Below are 21,657 nucleotides of genomic sequence, written 5' to 3'. Positions count from 1 at the left end.
CTCTAGAATTTATACAGAAGTGAAAAAACATTACAGAAGTGTTGATTTGCTTTTTTTAATGCCGCTGTTTAAGGTGGCAAGCAGACCAGAGGTGGGTCAGGCTGTAAAATGCAGGCAGCATAATCAATCACTCCATTGCCTCAGGCAACCACAAAGATGTTCACTGAGTGGCTATGTTTCATAGCAAAAATCCACGAATATTGGAAGAAGTTATGGAACTGCATAAGAAAGCAGAAGGAAAAATAGAAAACTAGTGCAAAATGTAAAGTAATCAATGATGGGAGTAGATTTTTCTTCTGTCAGATAAAGATTATAACATTATTTAGTTGTAGCCAAAGGGGCTTTAAAATACTGTTCCTTTAAAAAATTATTCTCCTAATTATTTTAAATAACACTTCCACTATTGTCAGTGTTTAAACATGCATAATATCAAGATATAACTCCGAATTGTATATTTATGTATCAAACGGAAATGCTAACAATGGTGCCTTTTCTAGGAAGAGAGTCAGATGGATTCACTGTGATTTACAGTGATTTTACTGCTAATGATATGACTCTACCTGCCTTTAGTTTCTGATCTCTTCTTGAGTTGTTGCCAGGGACTCCTTTAAAACATTTTATTTTCCTCCACACAACCATCTCTTTTGAACGTTTACCCTCTTTTAATTTAAGTCTTGTCCTAATACATTTGCCTGAGAAAGGAGCTACAGTTGGTAGAAAACTTTTCTGAAGGAAGGATTTGAGGGAAGCCTCATTCCTGTTATAACTCCTACTTCATTCATAAGTGTGCAGTGTTTTAAGTACTTGATGTGTATATTTGGGGGTTGGCACAGGCAAGGGTGATTAGCTAAAGATCTTATTAAAATACTTAGTCGTTTAGTAACACACCTTAGTGAGTATTAAGGGCACCTCATGACAACACCCAAATCTCTTAAATAGAAGCGTTTGTTGTTGTTTTTTCTTTTTTTTTTTTGGCCAGTCCTGGGCTTGAGCTCAGGGTCTGAGCCCTGTCCTTGGACTTTCTCAAGGCTAGAGCTCTACCACTTGAGCCTCAGCACCACTTCCAGCTTTTTTCTATGTATGTGGTACCAAGGAATGGAACCCCGGTCTTTGTGCATGCTAGGCAAGCACTCTACCACTAGGCCAAACTCCTGGCCCCAAATAGAAGTTTTTTGAAATATGAAAGGGAAAAGAAGGAATGAGTTGTCACACTACTTTCTATTTACTAAGTAGTAACTTTTAATTTCAATTCAAAAGGAATATTTTAAAACTTGATAAACCTGGAACAAATCTCTCCATTGAGTTTTACCCTTTTATGAAAGACTAGGGAAATACATTAAATTTCCCTTAGTCCTTTCAGAATATACTTTTACTCCCTGTACTCATCTCTACCAAAATATATCCACTTTGATCTATTACAAAAAACCGAAGTTATTTATGCCTATACTCCCAATTCCCATGGAGTGATATTTCTCAGCAACATTTAGAAAGCCCCCTCTCATCTTGAGGCTGAAGAAAGTACAATTTTTAGCTTTCAAAATAACTTACTATACTAGTTCATTTTATGCTACTGTAACAGAGTGCCTGAGGCTGTTATTTTTCTAAAGATAACAGATTTCTTCATGGCAAAGCTAAGGGAAAATTCTCAAGTTTAATGATATCTCATATACTATTAGAAGAAGGAAGACAGGAAATAAGAGCATAAGGAGGCTGTCTTTTTCTTTTGTAATAACTCTCTAAGAAGAATTTACTCTTAATTCTTTCCAAGGGCTAAACTCGCATGTCCAAATAACCAAACACTCAGGCCTTCTTCAAAGTTCTACGTCTCCATAACATAATTAAGGGTGGTCAGATTTCCAGCACATAAATACTTGACTGACAACTTCAGCATATCCAGACCATGGTACTTTTTTCCCAGTATGCAAGATCACTTCAAGTCAGCATGGGAAATCTAGACTTTCTTCCTTTGTGTTAATATCTCATTTATTTCTGAACTACTTCTGGTCTACTTTGTGGTCTACTTTGTGGGGGCATTACTGATTGTAGGACTGTTTAATAGGCCGTATAGACCTTTCTTCTGCCCAAACCAATTGTCTATAAAAATATATTTGACCAAGTTATTTATAGTAAACTTTAGATCTGACAGACAACTATCTCCTTTCAAAGGACTGGTGCTGGTAGATACAAATAACATAAGAGAAATAGACAAATGTTAAATTGTGAAACAGCAAAGGGGATACTTTATGGAAATAAACTCACAAGATAATAATGTGAATTTGACAAGGTGATAATTAAAGTCCCCAGATAGATCTCTGGCACATCTGTATGCCTTTCAGTAAAGTTGGTTAGCATATTAACTACTGATGGAGTATTCTGGAAAATATTCATGGGATGTAAAACTGCAAATTGTTATTCAGTTCAATTTGTATAATAAGTGTAACAAAATGCAATGCATGCAATATTACACAAGAGATACTAAACTCCATTACAGGCATTTTAAAGGCCCAGCACGATCCTTAGGTGATGATTTTTGCCTTGACAATCATCACATTTAAGTATGAATCTTCATATTTAAGTATGAATTGCTTTCATTTGCTGCTGAAAGGAAATTCTGCATAGGTTTAGTGCACTGTGAGGGCAATACATTTCTATTTTGAATGAGTTGAAAAACTTTGGGATAGTATTTTGATGTACACACATGCATGTAAGTATACAACATTACCTTAATATCTAGTTTTTTCCTATTTGTCTTTCAAGGAGATGGCATAGAAGATATATAGAAGATATAAACTCACTATGAAACACATCTAATTTCAAATTTTCACCACTGATCTAACATACTGGTTCTCTTCTTCAATAGTAAATTCGATTATATATAAATTCTAATTTAGACATTCACTGGAGAAAACATATCAATATAATAATAAGAAAATGTATGAAGAGATATGTGTGTGCCCACACACTGAGGGTGACAGAGATAATATTTGAGAGTAACCTTTGATGTCACAACCTTCCACGAATGAACTTTCTTGTAACAGCAACCTAGGTTATTTAAAGAGCATTTGTGTGCTATTGTGTAACCCTCCCCGCCCCCCCCCACGACACATACCAAGTACAGGGTCTGTTAGCCAAAACCTCTCCTGCTGAGCCAGTCCCAACCTTCTCAACTCCTCTCCTCCCCCATGTCATCCCTCTGATGCACAAGAGGAGGAGCATGTGTCAGATATTTGGGGTCTTGGACACCAAATCAACTGATTTTCCTCTTTCCTGGGGATATCTCAGTTTCTGGGGAAACTTGCACAGGCTTCCCTGGTGCTGATTACCAAATGGTCTCAGGACCATTTGAATACAGACTGCATGGATGATGCAACTTTTCCCTTATATTAATTACCTTTATCATTAATGAAAGTATTTTATAGCTTTTGTTGATAGATTTCATTTTTGTTAAGACCACTGACTTTTAAATGATTTCCTATTTTTTGCCAGTCCTGAGGCTTGAACTCAGGGCCTGAGCTCTGTCCTCATGGCTCATGGCTGGAGCTCTACCACTGGAGCCTTAGCATCAGTTCCAGGAGTTTTTTCTATATATGTGGTACCGAGGAATCAAAGCAGGGTTTTCCTGCATACTAGGTAAGCACTCTACCGGTAGGCCAGACTCCTGGCCCCTGATTTCCTATTACAACCATTCACCTGTGATGTGTTACCAGTGTGTGCACAAATATATAATATTTGTAATGCATTCTAATGTATGTGTGGAATCCTTCCATTTTGCTCTGCCTTTGAATGTCTAACGGGTCCCTACTTTTTCCACTCTGCTGAATTAAGTATCCTTTGGCATACAGATGACATCACATTTAACTGAGATTTTCCTTAAGTGTCAGGGTATTGCTGTTAATACTTGCTTTATGACAAAATTATCCTCATATCATAGAAATGTATGAATCCTCAAGAAATATGTATCAGGCTTTCTACAAACCATATCTGTGCAGATCATTGTGTAGCAGTTTTCAACACGTTCTTAGGACACACTCACATCTAAAGAGGTGTACGTTTTATGTCACCTGATTCCTCTCATCCCTAACCAAACTCCTCTGTCCAGAAGTCTACCTATAGCTTAACGGGCCTCTTTAAAAGAAATTCAGAAAAGGCAAAATCCTTTCCAGTTATTAGCTAAGATTCTTTTTTTAACTCTTTTAAAATTATATTTTTGTTATCATTAAATAATTGTACAAAGAGATTATCACTCAACATGTCAGTTTGTAAGTACAATACAAGCAGTATATATTATGTTTTATGAAAAGGACACTATTTTGTTTTATTAGAATGTACTTTAAACAAAAGAAGCTTTTCTTCATAAAAACAACAGTTGTAATTAGTGTTTATTAAACAAATGCTATAACTTACTGATACTTTCTCAGAATCTGCAGTCCAGACTTGATTCTTTACGGTTAGGGTTATCCTTGCAGCACTGAGTTCTCACAAAACACTTGCTGGCTTTCACTGGCCTGCATACTTCCAGGGTTTCTTACTCTCCTCACACACATTTCCAGCAGGGCCACTTGAAAACTTTGGGAACAAAAAGACCAGATTTGAAATTTAACTGGCTGAGTCTCGACCTGTCAATATTCTCTGGATATATTGGTGACAAAAGGTGAAAAGGAATTGACAACTAGCAAGGTAAGTAAGCCCTTTGCACAGAGACAGCACAAATATTCTGAACAGTAGAAATGAGCTATATATCTATATTTACATATATCTATATATACCAGTAGAAATGAACTGTATATCTATATCTATATAAGTATATATAGATATATATCTAGCTATAGATAAAAATGTTTTATTTCTTTAAAAATATAATTGCTTGTTCCCATCAGAAATGAAACACACTTTGTCATTTCATCGATATTATCAAATATTTTATTCATTAATGGTTGAATCCCATCTTGGTGGACTATTCCTTTCAGAAATTCTTGTATCATTCTCATGGCATATTGAGTATGCGTTGGGTAAGAAACACTTCAAAGACAATTTTGCAGGAAGTTGGGCCTTTACAACATTCTGTCATGAGAAAAGCGACCATTACTGAACTTCTCTGGAAAAAGGCTTAGCCTGTAAGTCCTTGTGGCCAAAAAAAGTGGTTTCCCCTTGTGGAAGCCATATAATGAATGATTGTTGTCCTTAATGTACTATGTTGTCTCTCATCTCCTTTGCTGTCCCTTGGTTATCTCATATTGGTATAGTATCTCACTTTGTTATCTGATATATTGAATTTATTTGTATTTGGATATGTGAAATTTGATAGGGAAGGGGGGAAAACCAAGACGGGTGGGGGGTGTGGGGGGGAGGGAAACGGGTACCAAGACACGTGAAAGGGTATCAATGTATGTGAATTAATGCACCTTCTATCTGGCAAATATCATGTAACCCTTTTACTAATTACAATAAAAAAGGAAACACTTCAAAGGCAATTTTGCAGGAAGTTGGGCCTTTACAACATTCTGTCATGAGAAAAGCGTCCATTACTGAACTTCTCTGGAAAAAGGCTTAGCCTGTAAGTCCTTGTGGCCAAAAAAAGTGGTTTCCCCTTGTGGACTCTGCGGTCCTCCCATCGTGGGGTTACACATCCCACTGTGCGTGGCCCTCACACATCTCCTCGTCATTTGCTCTGGGACCTTTGCTCAACAGAGATTTGAGTGAGCCACATCTCCTGCCTTCATGAACCCCAGAATGAGTGGGTGAGTGCAGCTGTCGTGCACCCATCCCAAACCTGGGATGCTCCAACACCTCTTTATGTTAAAAGCTCTGGAGAAACTAGGAATCCATGGAACGTTTCTCAGTATAATAAAGGCTGTGTATGACAAACCCACAGCTAGCATTGTACTTAATGGTGAAAAGCTAAGGCCATTCCCTCTAAAATCAGGAACGAGACAAGGATGCCCACTCTCTCCACTCCTCTTTAACACAGTATTAGAATTCCTAGCCAGAGCAATAAGACAAGAAGCAAGCATAAAGGGGATCAAAATAGGGAAAGAGGAAGTGAAACTTTCTCTCTTTGCAGATGACATGATTCTGTACTTAATGAAACCTATAGACTCCACTCCCAAATTGCTTGAGCTGATTTGAAACTTTGGCAAGGTAGCAGGGTATAAAATTAACCCTCAATAATCAACTGCCTTCCTATATGCCAACAGTGAGAGGAACGAGGCAACAACCAGGAAAGGAGCTCCTTTTGCAATAGCCTCAAAGAAAATAAAGTACATAGGATTAACTTAACTAAGAATGTAAAGGACATTTTTGATGAAAACTTTAAAACCCTGAAAAAGGAAATTAAAGCAGAACTGAGGAAATGGAAAAACCTCCCATGCTCCTGGATTGGAAGAATCAACATCGTGAAAATGGCAATCTTGCCAAGGGCTATCTACAAATTCAATGCAGTACCCATCAATATCCCAATGTCATTCTTTAAAGAAATAGAAGAAGCAATCCAAAACTTCACATGGAACAATAAAAGACCCCGTATAGCAAAAACACTTCATAGCAGAAAGAAGAGCGCAGGAGGAATTTCATTGCCAAACTTTAGACTCTATTATAGAGCTATAATAATCAAAACAGCCCAAGAACAGGCCTGAAGACCAGTGGAATAGAACTGAAGACCCAGAGAAAGTCCAAGGACAGTGATCAGGCACTGAGCTCAAGCCCAGGACTGGCAAAAAAAAATGAGCAAATATGTGAATGGACAACAAGTGAATCTTCAAATCTGCACCTAAAGGACTTGTTAAAGAAACCTCCTCATATTAAATTCTAGGTAAATCATACAAATAAACAGTACCATGCTGCTGTCAGAAAGAATGACATCGCATCATTTGTAAGAAAATGGAAAGACTTAGAAAACCTCATGGTAAGTGAAGTAATCCAGACTCAAAGGAACATAGGCTTAATGGTTTCCTCATTTGTCATAATCAGTAGAAACCTTGGGCTCTCCTAGCAGAGATTTATAATAGAGCAAAATCTAGACGCATAAGGCCGTATAGGATAACGCTAAATAAAAGGACCTCCAGGATATAGAAACAAAAGCCATGTACTGAGTTATTGTTGTCCTTAATGTACTATGTTATCTCCACTTTTGCTGTCCCTTGGTTATCTCATATTGTTACTGTATTTTATCTTGCTATTTGATATATTTTATATATGCTCATTTTGTTATTTGAAATCAGTTAGGGAAGGAAAATAACAAGATGAGGACTGGGGTTGGGGGAGAGGGAAATGGGGGCCTAAACATGAGAAAAGATAACAATGTTTGTGAAGTAATGCACCTTCTATCTGGTAAATATAATGCAACCATTTTATTGTTTACAATAAAAAAATATAAAAAAATAAAAAAATACTCTTCCAGGTTCAGCTACACTAGTGTCAATGGTAAGATGTCTTTGGGTTTATCAATAAAAATATTTCTTTCTTTGTATGCATACATATTATACATATATGTAATTAACATAATACATTTTATAGGTATTGTACCATTATATATGACATAAAGCAAATATAAATGTACACGTGTATTTTTGGTGGTTATATATAGCTTATAAATATCCATATATATGGATTTGTGTGTGTATATTATGGTTTAATACATATATATATAAATATATTAACAGATACTTACACTCATTCCATGCCTTGCTTATTGTGAACAATAACACAAATAACATTAGGGTACACGTACTAAAGGAATTCCACAGAGTAAGGGTCTCCTGAATTTGCCTAGAGCTAGGGTGCACCTTATCCCCTACCTTACCTCCTGAGTAGCTAGGATTATAGAGGAAAGCCACGTCGCCAAACGTATTTTTGTTTTATTAATGGATATGTATAAAATTCAGTACTAACAGAATAAGCCTAATGACAACTGACTCCTGATAGTAAGAACAATATGGTCAATCCAAATTGAAAAGGCAATCTCAGTGAGTAATAAAACACATAAGAAATGCAGCACCTCTACCCCATACCTCACATGTAGGCTTGCACACTCATTATAAAACTGGCCCTGGAGGAGGAGTGCTTCTAGGAATGCTGCCTTCTCAACTGTGCTGTACTTTACCCCTGTATCTTAGGTTTCTCTTTTCTTTTCTGTCATACTTCAGTTTAATCTCAGGGCCTCACATGTGGGTGCTCTACCACTTTGAACTATGCTTCCAGCTCATTTTTGCTGGTTATTCTGAAAGTGAAGACTCTCAGACACCATGATTTTGAACGATGATCCTCCAAACCTCAGCCTCCTGAGTAGTGAGGAACACAAGTGTGAGCCAAAGCTGCTACCCTGGTTTAGCTTTTCCTATTTTCAGTGCAGAGATACCAGAAATACTTAGCTGACTGCAGCCAGATTTAGTAGGTAACAGCAGTGCTTAGCCCATAGCAGGTTACTTGTATAAAGTGTTAAGGAGAAAGCTTGGAATATGGTTACAGTAATCATGCACATACTAGAATCAAGTATATAAATGAAATCTTATCAGTATCCCTTAGAAGACACAGCTTTGGGTTAGGGTCTGGAAGAAGGAAGAATAATTCTGAATGGAATGTCTGTTTGGGTTTATAGATCCTAACCCTAAGTGGATAGAGGACAAGAAACTCAGTGTTCTTATGAATACTAGTTACTTATTATACATTTGTGAAATAAATGACAGAATGAGTGAGTAAAGAAATGAGGTATTAGCAGATGAAAGGGACAAAGAGTCACATACATATACCTAGGATAACTGTTATCCTTTCCAAATGCTAGGTGGCACGCTGGCCTCTTGGCCTTTCCAATACTTCCTCCTGGTTCCTGAATGGGAAGTTGCATGGAAGATGGCCATTCAAAAACAGAACCACTATCTAGATCTCCCAAGGGCTCTAAAACCTGTGGAGTGTCTACTTCACCGCTATGCCTTCCCTAAAAGTTGCACAGAGAAAGAGGACATGAGAAGAAGCAGGGGACTTGAGAGGAGACAGAACAATGCTAACATGAGTTGGTGGCATTCACCAAGAGAGGAGGGGATGCAGGTCCTGGACACCTAGGAGTTCTTCATGCTGTCTGTATTCTTCCTTCCTCTTCTCTTTCACCTTCTCAGGGGAATTTCCATTTCCCAGGAAACTCTGGAACCTGGGTCTATTGAAGTTTTCTTTGTAATGAGATGAAAAATTGGGGTTTGTTGCAATCTCTGTTGGGGAGGTACGATGGGGGTCACTTGTTTCCTAACAGGGATTCCCTACATAGGCAAGGTTGGTCTCAGGTTGATGATCCTCCTGCCTCAAACCTGCAATCACTAGGATGTGTATGTACTACCACCATTATAATTTTATTGACCATTTTCACTTAATACTATTACCCCAAAACTGTATTTACCAACACCTGTTCCTCCCCACTGGTTATGCACACACACACAAATACACACACATGGGTCTTAATAACATTAAGGATCTTAAATCACATTGTATGGGCCTTTCTCAAGGTGTAACTTGAACATGAAAATAGAACAGAACGTTTTTGAAGTGGTGAGATGTTAGAGTGCTGGCCTGGCAGTTCCATTGTCTCTTGGTTATCTAGGGCACAGACAGCTCTGTCACAGCAGCAGCACTGCAGAGGTGTAACTGTCTGCAGTGGAGTGAGGATGTCCCCAGGGGAATCACAGCAGCATTGCTCAAATGAGGCAACAGTGCAAGAAGCAAAGAGGAGCAGGAAACTTATAAAACTTCCCCAGCACGCACAATCTATGTAAAAGGGAACTGAATCAATATAAAGGGTTCTTTCTGAATTGGGTGCTACAAGTCGATTTGAAATGTTTACAATAGATATGTCTACTTTTGTTCCTATGAAATATTGCTATTCCACGGTTTCTAGTTATTCATAGGTAAACATACTTTTTGTGGATAATGTTTACATACTTTAGAACATATGGTTGTTTAAAGTTAAGTCATTGAATATTTAAAGTAGCTCAGAGAACTAAGTGCAGACAACATTCAATTTGTTGGCAGTTAAGGTAAAAATAAGAATGCACCTAAAGCATTTCCATTTTAATAACAATGTAAATTTCATTTTGACTTTACAATATTCACAATTAATTCTTGTTAAAAAAGAGTCATTTGCTGTTATATATCTTTTTTTAAAACAAACACATCATGGGTGAGAAAATAAAATCTATTTTTAAGTATAGATATGTAGAGAATAGACAGTGATTTAGAAAACCTTATTACTTGCTTGCTTGCTGTGTGCATATGTATGCCAGTCCTGCGGCTTGACCACAGTACCAAGGTGCTATTCCTAAGCTTCTTTGCTCATGACTAGCGCTTTACCTCTTGAGCCACAGCACCCTTTCTGGCTCTTGGATGGTTACTTGGAGGTAAGGGTCTTGAGGACTTTCCTGACAAAGCTAGTGTGATCCTCAGATCTCAGACTCCCAAGTACCAACCAAGGGTTCTAGGCGTGAGCCACCACGCCAGGCCTACATTCTTGTTTTTAAAGAGACCTTTAAAAATTACTTATACAGATAAGTTTCAGTTCAACATATGAGTTTATTACATGCTTTTATTTAACTATCATTCTACCTTTTAAAACAAGAAGTACTGGCAGTGTTTCCTCCGCGTCGCCCTCTAGTGGCAGTAAATTTGAAGGAATAAAAGAATCCTACTCATTACCCAGAGTCACTGAAAGAAACAAAGGAGCCAGTAGAAATCGACAGCAAATGATCTAGATAGATCTAAATAGTGAGAGGAAAATTAAAACAAGAAAAAGAGGTTAACTACAGGAAACACAGATAAGAACATGCAGGGCCAATATTTCCTGAGCTTTTCATGTATTTTCTAATTTAATCTTCATAAGAACTCCATCAAGACAGCATAACCTCTATTGTTATGGAGAAATTAAAAATGAAAGGACAAAATAGTGTGCCAAATAATACAATCAGAAACTATACATGAAGTGGTTAATTCCAAAGTCAATGCCCTTTTAATTTCAGCTTATAAATGAAGTTGGAAGCTTAGAAGAGATGTTGGAATGATGTTGTCCTTTTTTATTCACTGAGTGTCAGTCCCGTCTGGATCAGGCATGATGAGTCTGACAGTGCCACCATTCTATGGCACATCTAGCCACCTACTTATGCTCATTGTGGAAGCTGGAATGAGGGGTGGATTTTACTGAGGCCTCCAAGGTTTGTAGCTCATTCTAGAACTAATTAAATCAAATGGGTTGGGGCTGGGGTCATCCAAAAATACCATTACAATTTTTCCTAAAGAAATGATTTCTAGGGCAGCGGTGCGGGCCGGCTCGGCACCGCCATGTCCCCGGGCAGTGGCGTGAAGAGTGAGTACATGAACCGCTACCGGAGCCGCGCTGGGACGAGTTCGTGGCCTGCTACCGCGAGCTGTGACACCGCGAGCTGTGGCACTAAGGCCTGGGCCGAGGGCTGCTGGAGCAGGCCCATGCGCCCTGGCTCTGGAACGCCTGGGGCCCGGACCACGCCTTGGATGGCTCGATGGCTCGGCCGTGTCCAGCCCCGCCGCGTCCCCCGAGCCCTGGCTGCCCTCGGCGCGGGTGGAGCTGGAGCGGCCTGACGCGAAGGCCAGGGACCCCGAAGACAAGGACAAGCCAGACGCAGCGCTGTCAGCATTGCCAGTGAAAGATGGAGAAGAAAAACCAGAACCCAGAACAAAAGACACATGTGACAAGACACCCACCAGTGTCAAAGCTGGGCAGCGGCCAAGCACCTTGTTTGCTCTAGAGAATAAGAAACCAGTCAGAAGTCCCCAGAGGTCTTCAAGTCAAATAAAGGATAACAAGCACCCATTTGCTCTTTATGGCTGGGGAGAGAAACAGATGGATACAGGGAATAAGAAGACCCACAATGTCTGTGCGTCTGCCTCTGTGAATGAGATTCATGAATCAGTGTTAAGAGCCAAGAACAGAAGACAGATGGAGAAAAGGAAACTGGCTGCTCAAAGACAGCGTGCTCACTCTGTGGATGTGGACAAGAGTAGGAAGGGGAAGGTCTCCGCTGAGAACCCATGGATGACAGAGTACATGCGTTGTTACTCAGCAAGGGCCTAGGACCAGCTTGTTCCAAAAGAAGAGAAAAATGAAACCAGTTGTTTGAAGAAACGTGCTGAATATGCCAGGCTTTTCTTAGGGAAATTTATTTTGGTGAATATTGGTTGCCTACCTCAGTAGTAGGGAGAGAGTCAAAGCCATAGACATTTGGTTACTTACAAAGACAAGTCTCTGAATCTCTGATATTCTTGAAGGAATTTTAAAGCATGTTTATCTTTTAAGGTACACCAAATGCCTTTAAACAGCTGCAGATGCTTCCTAACAGACATCTCCTTTAGTGTAGCAGAGCCCAGTGCTTTTGGTTCTGAGTAGCGCTGCATTCTGTTGCTTGTGGGGTTGTTTTGTCCTGCAGCACAGTGCTCTATTTTTTCTTTTTTAACTATGTATAGTTTTCTTTGCATACAAGTATCAAATGAAAAATGATTTTCATTACTATAATTTATTCCATTTGTAAGGAGACTAAAACTTTGGTAGCTACTGAAAAATTAAGCAACGTATTTATTTTTCAGATTGCATCACTTTCTGTGTAGATTGTACTATTTGGGCAGGGTGAGGGTTACTTTCTCTTTCAATGATTATCTAGGCATTTATGTAGTAGTTTAATAGTTTAAATACATCTTGGTGAGTTAAGTAAATACAGAGGGTTAGAACAGTGATGAGATTTGAGTCAGAGTTTTAACTTTAATTTGCAAGGTGTGTTTTTAGAACACATGAGGTACAGTCAGTTATTGTTAGTCTGGTGTTTGGCTAGCCACGCACTCCCTGTGGACACCTGCCTCTTCTTCAGTAGCTGGCAATGGCATTTAGAATGTATAGTCAGAATTTACATTTAATGAAGCCATGAGGGCCAGGCATGGCCATCTCTGTTTTCTCTACAGAGAGCATATTGCAGTCTCGGTGATGATAGATATGGATATATATATTTTTTTTTTGCAGTCCTGGGGCTTGAGCTCAGGGCCTGAGCACTGTCCTTGGACACTTTGCTCAAGGCTAGCGCTCTGCCACATGGGGCACAGCACCACTTCTGGCTTTTTCTGAGTATGTGGTACTGAGGAATCAAACCCTTTGTGCATGCTACATGAGCACTCTACCACTATGCTATGCTCCCCACCCCAATGGTGGATGTTTGTTAGGCTGTCTACTTTACCATTTGATTCCTGGCTGGCAGGTGGGACAGATGTACTTAAACAGTGGCTTATTCTTCAGGGCATTTGCCTTTAGGGTAGAAAAAAATGATCTGAAGGAAAACAGGCTTCCCTCAATCCGCTGGTCTTCTCTATCCTGCAGAGAGGGATCTTGTAGAAGGATGAGTGTCCCATGGTTTCTCATGTAGAGAGCCACCCTTCATCTGTGTCAGCTCTGCACTTGAAGATGCTGGGTGAGAATCTGGTGTTGGACACCAGGCTAAACATTCCCTGGATATTTTTATTCTGTGTCTTGGAGGTCAGTGTTCACTTTTTAGAATACAAACTGATTTCATTCCATATAAAATTGTCACGTAGGGGCCGGGAGTTTGGCCTAGTGGTAGAGTGCTTGCCTGGCATGCATGAAGACCCGGGTTCGATTCCTCAGTACCACATATAGAAAAAAGCCAGAAGTGGTGCTGAGGCTCAAGTGGTAGAGCTCTAGCCTTGAGAAAGTCCAAGAACGGTGCTCAGGCCCTGAGCTCAAGCCCAGGACTGGCAAAAAAATCATCACATAGTGTTGTCTTGTAATATATTAAGCTTTGAAAATGCATTTTGAAGAATCGTGTTTTTTAAAAAAAAACTTTAAAAGGTATTTGCATAGTTTTGTATAGTCTCTTTTATGTGGAGAGCTTTCTAATCACTGAAATGTATATTTAATAAGAGGAAATTCTGTATGTTGTCCAACACAACCTTGTTAATGATTCTGGTGAATCTTAGTGTTAATCATCTTTAATTACTGCAGGTCCCAGAGTTCCTGTGAATGGGTGGGATGGTGTAGGATTGTGAGAATTATTTATGTAAAGCTAGGACTCATAAGTCTGTTCTTCCCATTCAACTCAATTTCCAGTTGCACCACAGTGTCTGAGAAACATGTGTGGAGAGGTGTGGACATGCTGGTGGCAGCCAGGATTCTGAAATCTCCACATGGAGTAGCCAGGCCTTTTCTGGCGTAGAAAACAGACTTCAGTTAATATGCTCACCACTGGAAACTCCAGATGGAGGCACATGGAGAAGGCAACACTGGCTAATTTTTCCTCGTTTTTAATTAAATTGAGGACAAATGAACGCAATTTTAAAAGAATTTTGGTGTACATGAACAATGAATAAATCAATACAAACAAACAAACAAAAAAAGAAATGATTTCTAGGCTGGGAGTATGGCCTAGTGGTATAGTTTTTGCCTAGCATTCAGGAAGCCCTGGGTTCAGTTCCTCAGTATCACATATACAGAAAAAGCCAGAAGTGGTACTGTGACTCAAGTGATAAGAGTCCTAGCCTTGAGAAAGCCCAAGGAAAGTGCCCAGGCCCTGAGTTCAAGCACCGAGACTGGCAAAAAAGGAAAGAAGTGATTTCTATATCCCAGGTTCTGCACACCATTCACCTGTAACAATTCTCTATCCCCTTGAATTGATAGCCTTGTTTACATTTCCTACTACCTTTTTTCCTCTTAATCTTTTCCTTGGCATGTAATAGTCTATCTCTACCCAAAGATTAGTGATAGGCTATATTTGGTAAAACATTACTCTGATTCCAGGCAATATAGAGAAACACTGTGAATGACTTTAAGGAAAGTTCTTGGGCAAGGAACAAGATATGACAGAGAATTCCTATTAAGTTCTAAATGTTCTCAATTTCTTTTGAAACTTCTAATGTGTTATGCAGTTTTCTGGTGCTGGAGAGCAAACCCAAGACCTGGCACAAGGAAATCCCACCCCCTACTACTCAGTTAAATCTCCAGTGTTTTAAAGTAATACTTAAAAGTGCATTAAAAAATTAGGCATAACTGGTTAATCTTATCACATCTCCAGACAACTACTGAACCTCAAGCCTCCGAGGGACAACTGGTTGACCTCACCCTAGGCCAGACTCCACCCCTAAGCCAAACTTCTGGCCAACCTCTTAATATTTTAATAAAGTAATGGAAACTTGATTTTTTTTTTAAAAAAGACTGGGCATTGGTAGCTGACTCATATAAACCTAGCTACTCAGGTGGCTGAGAATTGAGGTCATCTTTTAAGGCCAACTGTGGGCAGGAAAGTATTTGAAACACTTATCATTCATTACCAACCAAAAAGTCAGAAGTGGACCTCTGGCTCAAGTAGAAGAATACTAGCTTTGAGGAGAGAAGGACAAAGGCCATGTCCAGGCTCTGAGTTCAAGCTGCAGGACAGTCATACACAGTCCAAAACACAACCACACATACACAAAACATATTAAAAGTAGTTCCCACTACAAAAACCTCTACATGAATATTTGAATTAAAACTGTATAGGGCAGTTTTTTCTGAAAACTACTATTAAGTACAAAAACACTGTTGAAGTTGTTTGTTTATATTATGTCTGCAATATATGATTTACTCATTTAATAACTCTTTGAAGGCCCAACAACTATGCTGTCTTTTCCTGCTATTGGTATATTTCTCTCATCTTTTCACAAAATTTGTAATTTATTTTGAAGAAATAGGTTGTTGACTAATAATGGTAACTTTCTCTTTAATAATAATTCATGATTATTACCCAGGTCTCTGTCCTAATAGACAGTGGTGTTCCTCACAGGGATGCTGGATAGCTGTGCCTGTTTCTTCCCTAGAGCATTCAGGTGTTGTTGCTGTTTTATAAATTGGGCCTTGTTATATTTCCTTTTGTCATTTAAGTTTTAATTGTTATTATAAAGGTTATGTACAAAGGGGTTACAATTTCATAAGTCAGTTAAAAGTATACTTCTTTTTGAACAATGTCACTCCTTTCCTACTCTTTCCCAGTTTCTCCTGCCAATCCCTCCATCCACAACTTGCTATGTTTCGCAGGCTAGCCTCAAGCTCCTGTGTGAATGGATGCTCCTGCTTCTCCGGAACCTGGGACTAGAAAGGCATGCCACAATGTCTGCTGTTCAAATGCTTTTATTTAATGCTTTCTTGAGCACTGCAGATGCTAAACATCTGCCAGCTTCATTGCTCTTTAGTATCATTGTTCAGAACTACACATTGGGAAACTCCTACTGAGCTGTATTCCTATTTCCCAGATTTAGGTTTTCAAATTCTATTACCTAGCACTTTCATCCTCCATTTCCCCCTTTTCCTGAGCTGTACTGGGGTTTGAATCAAAGGCCTCCGCCTTGCTAGAGTGGTGCTGTGCCACTGGAATCATGCCTCAAGCTGGTTTTGATGGTTAATTCTGAGGTAAGTGCTCGTTGTTTTTTCTTCCTAGGCTGGCCTAGAAAAAAGATCTTCTTGTTCTCTTGGGTAAGAAGGGTGTGGGGGGGGAGGGAAATAGGTACCAAGACATGTGAAAGGGTATCAATGTATGTGAATTAATGCACCTTCTATCTAGCAAATATCATGTAACAGTTTTACTAATTACAATAAAAAATTTAAAAAAAAACAGTGGGTGGAAAATTTGTCGTTCCTTCAGGGAAGTGATCACATGTGTGGCCCTAGAATGGATAGTGTAGAACAATTTTAAAAAAGACACACACACACACACACACACACACACACGTGAAGAAATGCAGCCTAGTAGAATGGTTAGAGAAGTTCTTGCAGAAGTCTGATGATTTGGTAAAATTGGCTTGCATGCATTCCTCTGCAGTGCAGTAAGCAGCACACGTGTTCACCTGTTCAACAGCTATGGAGTGTCATGCCCTATCCCCGGGATGCACATATACATTAGTTCAAGAATCTCCCTTTTGGGAAGTTACTGGGGTGAGGAGATAAAGGCAGCTAGACAACTGGAGTGATTTGCACACCATCTGTCAATTAAGTGTGATGGGATTATGGCAATGATAGGAAAACTGAGATTTTAAAGACAAAGAAGTGAGCTGAGCACTGGTGGCTCAAGCCTGTAATCCTATCAACTCAGGGGATTGGAGTTCTAAGGATCACGGTTCAAAGCCAGCTGGAGCAGGAAAGTCTCTAAGACTCTTATCTCCAGTTAATCACCCAAAACTCCAGAAGTAGGGGCTGGGAGTTTGGCCTAGTGGTAGAGTGCTTCCCTAGCATGCACAAAGACCCAGGTTCGATTCCTCAGTACCACATACATAGAAAAAGCCGGAAGTGGTGCTATGACTCAAGTGATACAGCTCTAGCCTTGAGAAAACCCAAGGACAGTGCTCAGGCTCTGAGTTCAAGTCCAAGGACTGGCAAAAAAAATCCAGAAGTAGAGCTGTGGCTCCATGGTAGAGTAATATCCCTGCACAAAAAAAAAAGCTCAGGGGGGCTGGGAGTTTGGCCTAGTGGTTAAAGCGCTTGCCTAGCATGCATGAAGACCCGGGTTCAATTCCTCAGTACCACATACATAGAAAAAAGGCAGAAGTGGTGCTGAGGCTCAAGTGGTAGAGCTCTAGCCTTGAGAAAGTCCAAGGACAGTGCTCAGGCCCTGAGCTCAAGCCCAGGACTGGCAAAAAAAAAAGAAAGAAAGTAAAAAAGCTCAGGGACATTACCCAGGGCTCTGAGTTTTAAGTACCAAGAACAGCAACAAAAGAAAGGAGAGAGAGAGAGAGGGAGAGGGAGAGAAGGGGGGAAGCACAAAAAGAACTGAATTAACTTTTGGGAATAGGCAAGGGATCATTCTGAGCAGTGAACTCAGAGAAAAGAAAGCAGGAGCTTTTCAGGGACTGAAAGAAATTCAGGTGACAGATTACAGAAGGACAAGTCTCGAGAGTATGGAGACACCAAAGGGTCTTACGGCCACTGCAACTTTTGAGTTTTTGCAGGATGAGTGGTTCCAAGCATACAAACCAGAATTAATAGTTGAGCATCAGAGAAGGGCTGTAATGGCAGCCATGCACAAAGAGAGTAGAAGGAGGAAAGGCTGGACGCTCAGAGTCCTGACAGGGGCTGTCACAGAAATGCAGGTAGGCTCCAGTGGTAGAGAACCAGCGAAGCAAGACTTCGAGGGCCTGAGTTCAAGCTCCGCGGCACACAAAATAAAAATAAATCAGATTTTGAAATGAGTATTACTCAGGGTGAAGTCACACACAGGATCTAGATCAGGGTGAATGCAACAGTTCAAAAAGAATTCAATTTGGGCCAGGAGTTTGGTCTAGTGGTGGAGTGCTTGCCTACCATGCATGAAGACCCAGGTTCGATTCCTCGAACATACATAGAAAAAAAGCCGGAAGTGGTGCTAAGGCTCAAGTGGTAGAGCTCTAGCCTTGAGAAAGAAGTCCAAGGACAGAGCTCAGGCCCTGAGCTCAAGCTCAGGACTGGCAAAAAAAAAGAATTAAATTTCTGGTGGGAGGCATGGCTGAGTTGGTAGAGCACTAGTCAGTGAGCAAAAGCATCAGGTACTGAGATCAAGTCTCCATCTTGGACTGAAAAAAAAGGAAAATTAAATTTCTATTCATGGAAATTTCAGCGCTTTCCATGTAGAATTCAACAGTGCATGGTATTAGTAGGTTCTCAGATGAACTGGGATGCCACTGGCACAGTCCTGTCACCGAGCGTGTCCTCTGAGGGACTTCCTGTGGTGCATGAGCAACCCCAGGCCTGCATGGGGTCAGGGTGGAGCTGGGTGGTGGAGAGGAAACCTGCACAGGCCGGCAGGTGGGTGGGGTAACTAACACTCCACCACAGGGCTGTTCCCATGGCTGATCTTGACCTTCATGGGTATTTTTCTGCTGTTTTCCCAGATCTCATTGTACAATGAATAGCTTGGGAAAGTCAACAATTAGCCAAAGAAAACATTTTCCCCGCAAATGGCCAGATGACCCCAGCCTTGAGCCTGAGCAGGGGACCCCATCCTTGCCTTCAAGCTCTGATTACCATTTGTTTCTGTGGTAATGCCCCGCTGTGCAGTGCACACTCTGCAAAAACAACGCAATGTTCATACACCACATGGCTGGATCAAAGCCTGGTTAATAACTGCAATGATTCACTCATTCATTTGCTTAATGCTGGTCCTGGGGCTTGAATTCAGTGCCTAGACACTGCCTCTGAGCGTCTGTGCTCAAGGCTAGTGCTCCACAGGTCAACTTTCAGCTCTTTGGTGGTTAATTGGAGAATAAGTCTCACAGACTTTTATGCTCAGGCTGTCTTTCAACCATGCTTCTCGGACCTCAGCCTCCTGAGTAGCTAGGATTACAGAAGTAAGCCACCAGCACCTGGTAAAAATCACCCTTTAATTCAGTACTTTAACATATGCATTTCATGCTTCTCCTCCACACCTCTTCTTTGAAGAAGACTTGAGAGAAACCAGAAAGAAAATAGTCACTCTGAAGCCATGTTCTGGTGGCTCCTGCCTGCAGTCATAGCTACTCAGGAGGCTGAGGTCTAAGGAACAAGGGTGAAGCCAGCCTGAGCAGGAGACTTATTCACAATTAGTCCTGGAAGTGGAAGTGTGTCTCAAGCTGTAGAGCACCACTGTTGAGTGGAAAACACAAAGAGAGTGAGACCCAGGTTCAAGCTCCTAATTTTGAACGTTGTGTGGGCACAGGGTTTTTATATTACATACATAGATGGCCCTACTCTAGGAACAGCTTTTTTTGGCCAGTCTTGTGGCTTGAACTCTGGAGGCTGGGCACTGTCCATGAGCTTTGATTCAAGACTCAAGGTTAATGCTCTACCACTTGAGCCACAGTGTCATGGCCAGCTTTTTCTGATGAGTTCACTGGAGATAGGAGTCTCACTGACTTTCTTGTCTGGACTGCGATCCTAAGATCTCAGCCTCCTGAGTAGCTAGGATTATAGGTGTGACCACCCTGCTCTTACACTAGTTTTAATAAGAATGTTCTTACCCAGGCAGTGGTAAATGGGTAAATAGTTTAAAAAGGAGAGCAAGGTTTCTGTTTTGGCGGTTTTAGGCCAGATTTAGGGTCAAACCTTGAAAGTTCAGCTCAAAATCTGCCACGTGTGTAAGGCAGAGCTAGGAAGGGCAGCTGAGCTGGATCTACAAACACAGTCAGGGGCAGTGTGTCATGTGAGACGAGGTCTTGCTGGAAGTGCTGGGGCCTGGCCAACACTCTCTTCTCACTAATCAAAGGTCTGTCTTCAGATACTCAATGAAGAACCTCATGGCATTGCTAAGCCCAAACCATCTCACGGTCAGCCAGGTCTCAGCGGGCACTGTCCCTGAGCTCTTCAGCTCAAGGCTACCACTCTATTCTTGAACCTCAGCCCCGCTTCTGGTTTTCTAGTTGTTAGAGATAATAGTCTCACATTCTTTAGTGCCTAGTCTGGCTTTGAACTGTGATCCTCAGATCTCAGCCTCCACAGTAGCTAGGATTACAGGCAAGAGCCACCTCACCTGGCTCACTATGGCTTTTTTATATTTGACATCCCTGCCCCCATCCTTCCCCTGCTCTTACTGTTGCAGTATTGGGGACTAAACTCAGGGCTTCTCACATGCAAGGCAAGTGCACCTGAACCCCAATTCCAAAACTTCTGTTTTCCATTATGTTTTTGAGCTAGGATCTTCCTAGCTCTATCTTGCCTTTTGAGTGGTTGGGATTACATGTGTACTTTCTACGTCCACCTTTTCTCATCTTTTAATACTCCTCTCAGATCTGCAATAGAATGATTGATGTTCATCACCTTCCACACTTACTTAGTGTTCTGTATCAACTACTACAGAGTATTAGTGTGTTCATGTGCCTGACTCACCGGTGCCTCCCGTGTATGTTTCTCTCCTATCCTAGAACATATAGCATGGGAATGTCCTGGAAGCTTTAGATATGGTGTTTACCCTGCATAGATACTACTTCATGCCTCTTCACAAACAACTATATCCTTGCCCGCTATCCTAGACAGACACATTACTAGTCTAACTTTTGAAATGCACAAACCAGTACGACCTATCCAAGATCCAACTGTGTTCAGAGTCACAAAGCCCACTCCATACCTCTCCTCCAAGCCCCAGTTGGTCCACCTCAGATTACTGGTGAATGTCTGCCTGACTCATGTCAACATTATCCCTCACACATGAACTCATCATGTGGTCTTACAGGAAACAGGAGAGTCTTTAAGTGTCAGGTTCTCAACGGATCAGGATTTAGGTAAAAGGTCAAGTTTTCTTAAAAAGCACTAAAATATTAGAGAACTTTGGATCCAGTTCTGGGTTCAAAACTGTCTAGCAGTGGGACCCTGGAAAGTTAATACTCCTTCCTGGGCCTGAGGAGGGGGTGGGCAGTCTCTGTGCTCCTTTAGAGGTTTATATTCTAGGCAGCTCAGGACATGTTATCAGGTAAGGAATGAGCCCTTAAAAACATCTTTTGATGGGAGAAAGAGGGAGATGGAGTCCCGGCTTGGAAGAGCCAGGATTTTACACAGGACGTAGTCAAGACTTACTAATTGGATGAACGGGTCAATAGCTATGGTTGGGGAGTGAGGACACAACATACCACACAGATGTTTAAGTGGAGGGAGGGGTTCTGGTGTCTAGGCTAGGAGATTCTGAT

The 21,657-nt window shown here is 40.8% G+C and overlaps 1 pseudogene; it reads left to right on the top strand.

Moving 5' to 3' along the window:
• The first annotated feature begins 11,310 nt into the window (after positions 1–11,310).
• On the top strand, positions 11,311–12,079 carry LOC150066276 (centriole, cilia and spindle-associated protein pseudogene; annotated as a pseudogene).
• The last annotated feature ends 9,578 nt before the right edge of the window (positions 12,080–21,657 follow it).

This window comes from Megascapheus bottae, chromosome 2 (assembly GCF_031878675.1).
Source record: "Megascapheus bottae isolate mThoBot1 chromosome 2, mThoBot2.hap1, whole genome shotgun sequence".
NCBI classification, from domain to species: Eukaryota; Metazoa; Chordata; class Mammalia; order Rodentia; family Geomyidae; genus Megascapheus; species Megascapheus bottae.
Note: the sequence above shows the minus strand (reverse complement) of the source record. Positions and strands in the feature narration are given on the sequence as shown.